Raw genomic sequence first — 10,371 nt, 5'->3', positions numbered from 1 at the left:
TGCATTTGCAGATTTCCCTTCTTCCTTTCTCTTAGTGTAATCCTGTCAGCAAGTAAGATTTGTTTACTATATTTGAGGAAGGAGAATCCACCCTAAATACATGCAGAAATAGGCAGCCTGACTTGCCTGTGATTTCATGGTGATCTCTGAGACTAAATTAAGTTAGGAACAGCACTGGGATAGAAGTGAAAGGAGATTTTGGTCTTGGGTCCTGGGTCCTGGTTTTGACTTTATCAAAAACCAGCTCTGTGACCAGCTCAGTGCTTGTGTGAAAAGGTACTTATTGGAACCAGCAGTTAGCGTAATGGCTATATCGCTGGACTCCCATGTAGTCGACTGCGGTTCACGTTCCGGACCCGGTGGCTTAAAACTCCTGCCGGGCGCATGTGCATGTGTGCCCAAGATCCCAAGAAGAGAATGAAGGAGAAGGGATTGCGGGCGTGGTCATTCCCCCCTGCCCAGGGGGTGATTTCTCACTTTCTGTCTCTCTGTCTCTCTGTCTGGCATGCACATGTGCCCTATAGCAAAAAAAAAAAAAAAAAAAAAATTGATCAATAAATGAACTTGAAGAAGTCTCTTAACCTCTGGTGGTCCCAATTTCTACATCTTAGGAGATAGGAATTGAAGTTGATGGTCTCTACTTTTGTTTAAACATTATAATTCATGAACTTTTTTGATTCTTCAGGACTTCAATCGTTACTGTAGTAAAACAAATTGCTTAGATTAATTGAGAAGGATAAATGGAGTTAATACATATGGAGTGCCTACTATGTCTCAGATTGTTTTTATATATTGGAAGATGTTTAAGCATAATGAATTGTATTAGTCCTGTCTTATATTTCCTATTGGGTCTGTTGGCTTTTCATTCTCCCTCCCAATTTCTGTAAATCAACTTTCAACTTTCAAAGTGACCAAAAGTTAAGAATGCTTTTCTAGGGTTTGAGATGAAGGGAAGGAGCTGCTCTATGAGGAGAAATCATTGCTTCAGAGTTGGTACAACCATTTTTTGCATGCAAATGCATTTTTTCTAACATACTTGAACTAATTTAAATAAATATTCCATATTCCTTGAAGTTGATTGATTAGAGTTTTTTATTACCTAATTTATATACTGCATAAAGACAAACTTTAGCACAACTCTGAGTAAGTGGGAGGTTTGAACTAATGAGGATCTAGTACATATGCCAGGACTAAGATACAGACCAAGGAGATTTGTTTTGACAGACATTTTCTTGGGCAATAGAATCTGAATATGAGTTGCTCCCTGAAATATGACCCAGCTCTGCAGTTGCCAAAAAAGAAATCTGCTTTGCTTTGAGGCCATCATTCTTCTCTTCCATTACTTGAGAGATTTATTACCTTGTGCTTTTTTTTTTTTTTTTTTTTTTTTTGGGGGGTTTTTTTTTTTTTGCTCGCCGAAAAGTGCCAGAAAGACAGAGAGAGAGAGATAGACAGAAAGTGAGAAATCACCTCCCGGGGGAATGGCCATGCCACAATTCCTTCTTCTCAATTCTACTCTCAGCATCTTGGGCACGCATGCTCACACACCCGGCATGAGTTTAAGTCACTGGGTCCAGGACTTGAACTGCAGTCAACTACATGGGAGTCCAGTGTCTTAGCCACTACGCCAACTGCTGGTCCCTAACTTGTGCTTTTTTTTCTTTTTCCTCAGGGAAATTTTGTCAGATTTGATCAAGTATAGTGACACAAAACTTACTCCTATCCTTTGGGTGCTGTCTTCTAGAATCAAGGTCTGGCTCTATGTTACTTCTTGGATTGCCCTATGTATTAGTTTCTCAGTGTTGTTATAACAAAATTCCACAGACTGGGTGACTTAAACAATAGAAATTTAGTTTTTTCACTGTTCTTGGGGCTGAAAATTCATGATTAAGGTGTGAGCAGGTCAGTTTTCTCCTGAGACTTCTTTCTCCTTAGCTTGCTAATGGCTATTTTCTATTCCTTCCCTCCTCTCCTTTTCCCTCCTCTCCCCTCTTTTTTCCTTTGTTTTTCATTTCTTCCCATGTATGAGAGAGACAAAGAGAGAGAGACAGACAGATGGACAACATCCCCAACAAGGTCTGGACTCCATGATCTACTCCCGTTTCAGCCAGTCCTGGATCATGGGCATGGGTGTGCCTGCTCTATTCAGGAATGTCTCTGGGGGCAAACCCTGGACCTTCTCATGTGAGTCAGCCTCTCAGAGCATTCCATTTTCACTACCGTGTCAACATTTAGCTTCCTGGTAACCTTCCCTTATTGTGTCCTCGTGTAGACTTCTCTTTGTGCATGCATGTCCCTAATATCTTTCCCTCTTTTTACAAGGATGTCAGTCATTTGGGATTAGGGCCCATTTGTACAACCCCATTTAACCTTAATTAGCTCGTTAAAGAACCTACATCCAATTATAGTCACATTCTGTGGTACTAGGAGTTAGGCCTTTGACGCATGAATTTGGGGCGTGGGGGGGCGGTGCACAGTTCATTCTTTGGCACCCTGAGCCTCCGATTGGTCTGAGAACACATCACTTCTCTCCTGCCTCCCTCAGCAAAGGGCAGTCTGGCAGATGATGTGTGACTTAGGTTAGAGCCAAAGCCCCAAGTCACTGAGACAAGGAAAGATTTAAGTCTCCTGAGAGAAGATGCAGAGAAGAAGAGTTTCTCACCTCTTTTTAGATCTTAACATGCCACAAAGGTTGGGAAGAATTGGCTGGAAAAAGAATGAAAGCAACCTGGTTACTGCCTTTAGTGACAGTTCTAGAGATTTTAGGGAATGTATAGCCAGCAAAGAAAGAACTTGTATAAATGTCTCTCTTCTTTCCTTGTTCCGTGGCATGTGTGTGCTTAAATACTTGTCCTAGGAAGGTAATCAGGGTCATCCTATGTGTGCTGCTGTTCGGTAGACATGGCATTAGCAGGGAGAGCAACTGGGACCTGGCGAGTCATATGCAGAAAACTGTGGTTGTAACCCCAAAGGAGCAAGTGTGTGACAAGGCTAGTGAAGTCCCATCTTCCCTAAAGAAGAAGCTTTCATAACTTTGTTCTGCTTTGAGGTCTACCTGTCAACAGAGACAAGAAATCTGGTGGAATCATGCCCTGGCTCAAATAACACACTCGGTTTTACGCAGTGTGGTGCCAAAGACTGCCATAATTTTGGAATCAGAGGCGTATGTGATGGTATTGGAAAGAATGCGGGATAGCTCATCAAGCTGGACTCTGCAACTAACTGACTCTGGGCAATTCAGTTTGTTCCTAAAGGCCTCAGTTCATTCCTCTGTAAAGTGAATAAAAAGAACTCAAAGTTTCCCTTTAGCTCTAAAAAGCACATGGTTCAGGCAGTAATTCTCATAAAGTACCTGAACTTCAGAACAAATGGATTCACCTAGGAATTATTCAGGAACCCAGATGGGAAAAAAGTCACATAACTCAGTGGGAGCTTATGTTTGTAAAATACGCTGATTTTTGACAAATGCCTTAAAAAAAAAAAAATCAGCTTATGTCTTTCAGTTCATGTGCTAGAAACATCATAGGGAAATAAATCATTCCTTTTTTAAAATGCTCACTTTTAATAGGGTAAATTATTGGCACTTAATTTCTAATTAAGGTGCTTACCCATTTAATGACATTTGGTAGTTGGTTGTGTACCAGACATTTTCAGGATCTATAAGGACAGATGAAAAGGTTAGAAGACTATAATACACACACATACACACATGTTAATTACTTCTGCATCTTTAATGCTATACATGAAAAGGACAAAACTAGGTTACCTTCAGGAAAAACATCAGGTGGGGCCCTTTCTTTTTATTATCATGGGGAGTGGGTAATTTCATTCCATACTTAAAATATAGGTCATGAAAATATTTCTTTATTCTAGCTGGAAAACTAATAAAAATAAATTAATGATACAATCATTATGGCATGAAAATGCCATATTCTTATAAATTTGTCATTAATAAAATGGCCACTCAGATAATTACAATAAATTAATTTAATGAGGGTGATTGCTCTGCATCAGCCCAAATGTTCTAAATTTTCCCTTCAATCAAACAAACTGATTTGTCACTGGGATGAGAATATCTCTCAAAATAATTTCCTTCAGGAGTATCTCTACCATAAGCTTTTTGTTTCTTTGCTTGTTTATTGTATGAGTTCTTATTTACATTTAATCATTGTATATCTTTATAGTGTACAGTATGTTTTTTCAAAGCATGTTTGCAGTTCATGTCAATCAAGTCATTACCATATATACCATCCTCAACAGATAATTTCTATTCTTGTGTCTTTTAACCCCCTGAGCCCTTCCGACTCACCCCCAACTAATCACCATCTTCCTAAAGCACATCCATGTTTATTGCAGCATTATTCACCATTGCTAAGACATGGCATCAACCCAAAGGTCCAAGACCAGATGAATTGATTAAAAAAATGTGGCACATGTACATGATGGACTAATACTCAGGTGTAAAAACAATGAGACCTGCCATTTGATGCAAAGTGAACTAATATGGAAGATTTAATGGTAAATGAAGCAAGCCTGATAATGAAAGAGAGGCATTGTATTTCCCTGCTTAATATTGGGTCATCAGAAAAATCATGATGCATGTTTGTATAGAAAAACAGAAAAAAATACATCGTGACTTTTCCAATGACCCAATACATGCTGAATATCTGCACTCATTGGCAGAAACTGAAAGATTGGAAGGTATAACAGCAGAGAGGGCAACTGCAGATAAGAGAGACAGTGTAGAAAAGGATGAGTAATAAGAAGTGGGAGAAAGGGGGTCCAGAAAAGAGAAGGAAAAAAATTATCAGACATAAAAATGAAAAGTTATCTGTTGATAACAGTGCATATGGTAATATATTTGATTTGACTAATATGCACTCTATTTGTGCTGGAAAATACAATTTTGATCACTAGACAGATGCACAGTGATTAAATGTAATTCTAAAAAAAAAAGAAATTGGCGGTTTGAAGATATACTAATAGGGTGGAGAATTGTAGATACAATGAGTTTTAAACTCACTTTTTCAAATAGGTACTTTTCTTATCATCTTAGCCCAGATAAAACTCACCTTGAGGTTTTGCCCTGGTCACTGGGACAGCCACCTACTTTAGTTTCTCAGGCTTATCATTTCCCAGACACCTGTAATGCTTCCCTTTCTTCTTGTTCAATCACACTGACTTTGGTGAAATCCATGTCTTCCTTGCTTTTTGTACTGCAGCTGCCATGTATTAGGATCTCCACAATACTGAATCTCGGGCCATTGCTAGGTTAATTTCCAATAGAACTAGTCTGATCATCTCACCACTTAAATAAAACCTTCAGTGACTGACTCTCCAGGCACATGGAGTAGAACCCGTTCTCCCCCATCTGTTCACCCAGCGGTCTCTGAGATCTGATTCTCCATAGATTGCCAATTGTATTTTCTAACATAGTTCTTGATAACTCTTAAGATATAACTCCATTGTACTAACCATTTTTCTGTACTATGCACTGTGATTCTGTTGTAATCTCTACCTAGAATGCTTTTTTCCTTTTTTACTTTGTCATTGGAAGACTTCTGATTCTTTAATCTTCTGAAGTCTCCAGTCAGGAAGACAGATGCCACAATCTGGTCATTGAATACAAAGTTTTTAATCTGGAGGAACTAGTCAAAACATTGTTGGAAAAACTGAATGGTTCAACAGGGGAAGGTAAGGCAATTGAGAGGTTAGGACCACCAGGGAGCTGCTAGCTCTGCTGGTTGGAAGGACAACGAAAGGAGTCAGTATTACTGGAGTCCGGGAGCTGCGGCTGCCACTGGGGGCCTGATGAAGATTCACCCATAGCCAGAGATAACACCTAAAGCATAGAGAGACACAGAAATGTTTTGGCCTCCTGCCCTCCTCTAATCTCCTGCATGAGACTCCTAATGACTAAAGCTAACTAAAAGCCAAATGGCAATGTGACCTGGGAAATGCAGTTTTCAGAGATAAACCCTCGTGCAATACAGGGCAGAGCAGGATAAAGTATGGTAGTGTCTTTGATTTGGGTGATAGATGCGTTCCAAAATGAAGGGGCTAATAACTAGCATGAACTTTCTTATAAAAACAGATTTGCTGTTGAAATTATGCAGCCCAAATCTCTCCTTTATGCTGTTTGAACCTCTCTGACAGTATCTACTTCTTTTGTGCTTACTGGCATCACCAGATTGAAAGTTAACTGAAGACAAGGATTCTGTTTCACTCATCTTGGTGACCCCAGAACCCAGTATGGTGATTGGAATACTCTAGTAGCTCAGGAATTGTCTATACTAAACCAGAGAGAGGAGTATTCACAGTAGGAGGGACCAGAGGAAGATAGATTAAGGGATGTCCCACACTCTAAGGCGTCAGACAAACACAAACAGAACAAGAGCCAAAGAACTCATAAGAGCAGAAGATAAATGAATAGTAAGGAAATGGTAAGTGCTTAAGTCTCATGGGTTTATGAGCTGTCAGGCATACAAGAGCCTCTTTACATTTTAGTTTTTCTCAGCAGGGACTCCTTTGGTATGACATTCACATTGGGAGATTCCATGAAAGTCTGCAAAATGCCACGTGCAATTAAGCTTCCCAGTGCTTTTTGTCTCAGGGAGAAAGCACTTATTAACTCTTCCTAATTACCAAAGGGCAGTCTGTAGAAGAAGAATTAAAAGCAGAGAGGGAAGTGTGTGTCATTTCTGTGGTCTTCCATGAGGATGATTCAGTGTTGGGCTTCTTATACCTTTTATAATTAAAGAATAAACTTCCAGATTCTGAACTGAGGAAAAGTTGGGTCTAGCTGGCCTGTCCCTGAGCCAACAACGTTACCAGCTATGTTTACAAATGTGTTTCCTGTTTTATAAAATGAAAGATCAGTGAAAAATAGATTTTTGTTTAAAAACGTATCTCTTTTTCTAATTATAAAATCAAAACACTTCTTATATCATAGTTATAGAACACAGAAAGTACACAGAGGAACAGAAAAATCCCACTGCCACTGATAGTCACTGTAAATAATTTAGCATATAAACGTCCTGGCTTTGTTTTTTTTTTTCTCTCTCAAAAATGGGGTCATACTCTATATACTACTCTATAAACTGCTTTTTTTTACGTAAAAATATAATGTGCACATTTTCTTACTTTAATAAACCAATGCTTATTATATTTATATTTATTTTATTAGTATTTATTATTTTCACTTATTTTCCTGTTGTTAGATATTTTGGTTGTCACATACTCTTTTTGATACTTAATGTTTTTCACAATACTGTATTAGTTCTTTATTGTTCCTGCAACTAATAACCACAAATTTGATGTTGTAAAACAAGACAAGTTTATTCTCTTATAGTTCTACAGGCCAGATGTCTACAATTAGTCACTGGTTAAAGTCAAGGTATGGGGGGAACCAGCAGTTAGCGTAATGGCTATGTCGCTGGACTCCCACATAGTCGACCGTGGTTCGTGTCCCGGACCCGGTGGCTTAAAACTCACGCCGGGTGCGTGTGCGTGCGTGCCCAAGATCCCAAGAGGAGAATGGAGGAGAAGGGATTGTGGCGTGACCATCCCCCCTGGGGGGTGATTTCTCGCTTTCTGTCTCTATGTCTCTCTTTCTCTGTCTATCTGGCGAGCGCACGCGCCCTACAATGAAAATCTCTCAAAAAAAACAAAACAAAACAAAGTCAAGGTATGGGTGGGGCTGGTTCCTTCTGGAGCTTCCAGAAAAGAATCTTCGTCCTTGTTTATTCCAACTTCTAATTTTCTTTAAAGGTTTTTGCTCTAGGGCATACCCACTCACTGGAGAAAAGAGAGACAGAGAGATACAAAAGGAGAGAAATGGAGAAATCACCCTCCAGGAGGATGGCCACACTAAAATCCCTTCTCCTCCATTATTTTCTCGGGATTTCGGGGACCTGTGAATATATGCCTGGCATGAGTTGCAAGCCACCCAGTCTGGGACTTGAACCATGGTCGGCCATTTGGAAACCCTGCCACCTTAACCACCACACTATCTGATGGCCCCATATGCCAGCTTCTAGCAGTCACCTGCATTCTTGGATTGTGGTTCCTCCCTCCATCTTTAGAGCCCATCAATGGAGTCATAGCTTACAGTGTCACATGGCCTTCTCTCTGACCCCTGTCTGTTACCATAAGAACCCTTGTGATAATATCAGGCCCATTTGGATAATCCAGAATGATCTCCACATCTCAGAATCCTTAATTTAATCACATGTGCAAAGTCCCTTTTTCAGATAAGGAACATTTACTGGGGATTAGGCAACTTAAAGAGCCATCTTTCAGTCTATTGCTATAAATAGCAATGTAGGAACAGTTTCAAACCTATGCCAGCTCTAAAATTCTGTGATGAGGCTTTTAAAAGAAAGCTATAGTGGGACCAGCAGATGGTGTAATGGTTACATCACTGAACTCCCATGTAGCTGACCATGACTCGAGTCCCGGACCCAACAGCTTAAAACTCACACTGGGTGTGTGTGCATGTGTGCCCAAGATCCCAAGAGGAGAATGGAGAAGGGATTGAGGCATGGCCATCCGCCCTGGTGGGGAGGATGATTTCTCGCTTTCTTTCTCTTTGTCTCTCTGTCTGTCTGGCAAGCACAGTGCCCTGCAGCAAAAATCTCTCAAACACACACACACACACACACACACACACAAAACAAAACAAAAAACAAAAGAAGGAAGCTGTTGTTATGGTGCTTCAGAAAGAGGTATGAGGGCAGCTGGAATAGTGAAGAGAACACTAAGAGGCAGGATACTGGGGTAGCCCTGAATATGCCCCTAGATTATTTAAAGCATTTTCTTTCCTTCAACATCCCTATCTATATAGTGAAGGAGTTGAAGGCTATTTTCAAAAAGTATATTCCATAATTCTTTGAACCAAAACACTCACTATAAGTGATACAACATAAAAACAACAAAGGTACCATTCAAGAGATTAATGGAGGAGACTGGCAGGTGGCATGGTGTTAGGGCTCTTAACTCCCACATTGGTGAGCACAGTTTGAGTCCCAGACCTGGTAGCTTGCTTTCTCACCCTACCCCCACCCCCCATGTCTCTCACTGGTCAAATTAAAATAATAATAATAATAATAATAATAATAAAATTAAATAATGCTTTTAAAATTCATTAGAAAAAGATAATATAGGCAGACACTCCAAGAATGTGTTTCAATAACTAACATCTTAAGGGAGGCCTCCCCTCCACTTTAATGACAACTACCATTATTAAGCACCTACTATGTACTGGATGTTTTGTTTTTATCAATAATAATTCTCATCCCTCATACCCACACACACAAATTAGGGGATACTCTACGTGCTTTTCTTTCTTTTTTTGAAGGATTTGGTGAACATTTATTCTTTTCCACTTCCAGTCTTTTAAAGTAGACACAGATTTAAAAATATGGAACGCGTCACGAATTTGCGTGTCATCCTTGCGCAGGGGACATGCTAATCTTCTCTGTATCGTTCCAATTTTAGTATATGTGCTGCAGAAGCGAGCACTCTACGTGTTTTTCAAGACCTTGAGTGATTTGCCCAAGGCTCCAGTTAGTAACAGCATCGTTGACTTGTGCCACATCCATCTGGATCCAAGTTGAATCCCTGACTTGGACCCTGCTGCCTGTGCACACTTGGTATCAAATTAAATGCAGCAGGGAGAAAATTTACCTGGCATTACTAGAACTTGTAACATCATATCATTGGGAACCTGGGCATTTGGCTGCAGTTAAATGGGCAGCTCTTTGTAAACCTGTACAGCAGGGTTGAGAGCACTCCATTTCTCTTGACAGCAACTTTTCCTGCCCTGTATTCCACAGAGGAACTGGGAGAAATTTGTCCATTCGTTTTGGCTCCTTTCACTGGAGCTCGTGGTCAGAATGTGCACGTGCTGGAGTTACGTGGCCAGCCACTCTCCAAGTTCCTTTGCCTTATGGAAACCAGATGGAAGCTGGAGTCGATGGTTCTCAGCCACAGCAGTGAGGCCGGGCTGCCTCTCTGGATTGATTCTCTGAATTTCAGGAACTGTAATCCCTTTTCTTCCCCCCAACCCCTGTCCCACATCTCTTTCCAAAAACCAAGTTCAGAGATATAGTCTTTCTCTGTGCTTTCCCCAGATACCTTTTTTCCCCCTTTTAATTTATAATTGCAACTTTGTTTGTAACAAAAGCTCTGTTTGGTTGTCATAAGTTGTAACCAAGAGAAATAATATTCACAAACACAGTGGAGTGCTAGCATATGCTTTGAATAGCCTAGATTGATAATGTGAGGTCTTGCGTAACTTTATGAACTTCTTCTAGCATTTTGGGAAAATTAAACAAGTACACAGTACAACAATCAAACAAAAACAAAAAG

The 10,371-nt window shown here is 40.1% G+C and overlaps 1 non-coding gene across 1 annotated transcript; it reads right to left on the bottom strand.

Annotated features, from left to right (window-relative positions):
• Positions 1-9,415: 9,415 nt before the first annotated feature.
• LOC114008144 (U6 spliceosomal RNA) lies at positions 9,416-9,522 on the bottom strand. Its single transcript, XR_003549705.1, has one exon. It is a non-coding gene; the product is annotated as a U6 spliceosomal RNA (small nuclear RNA).
• Between the last annotated feature and the right edge of the window lie 849 nt (positions 9,523-10,371).

The sequence above is a fragment of the Tupaia chinensis genome, unplaced genomic scaffold (genome assembly GCF_000334495.1).
Source record: "Tupaia chinensis unplaced genomic scaffold, TupChi_1.0 Scaffold000291_1, whole genome shotgun sequence".
Classification (NCBI taxonomy): Eukaryota; Metazoa; Chordata; class Mammalia; order Scandentia; family Tupaiidae; genus Tupaia; species Tupaia belangeri.
This window is presented reverse-complemented; position numbering and strand designations above follow the sequence as displayed.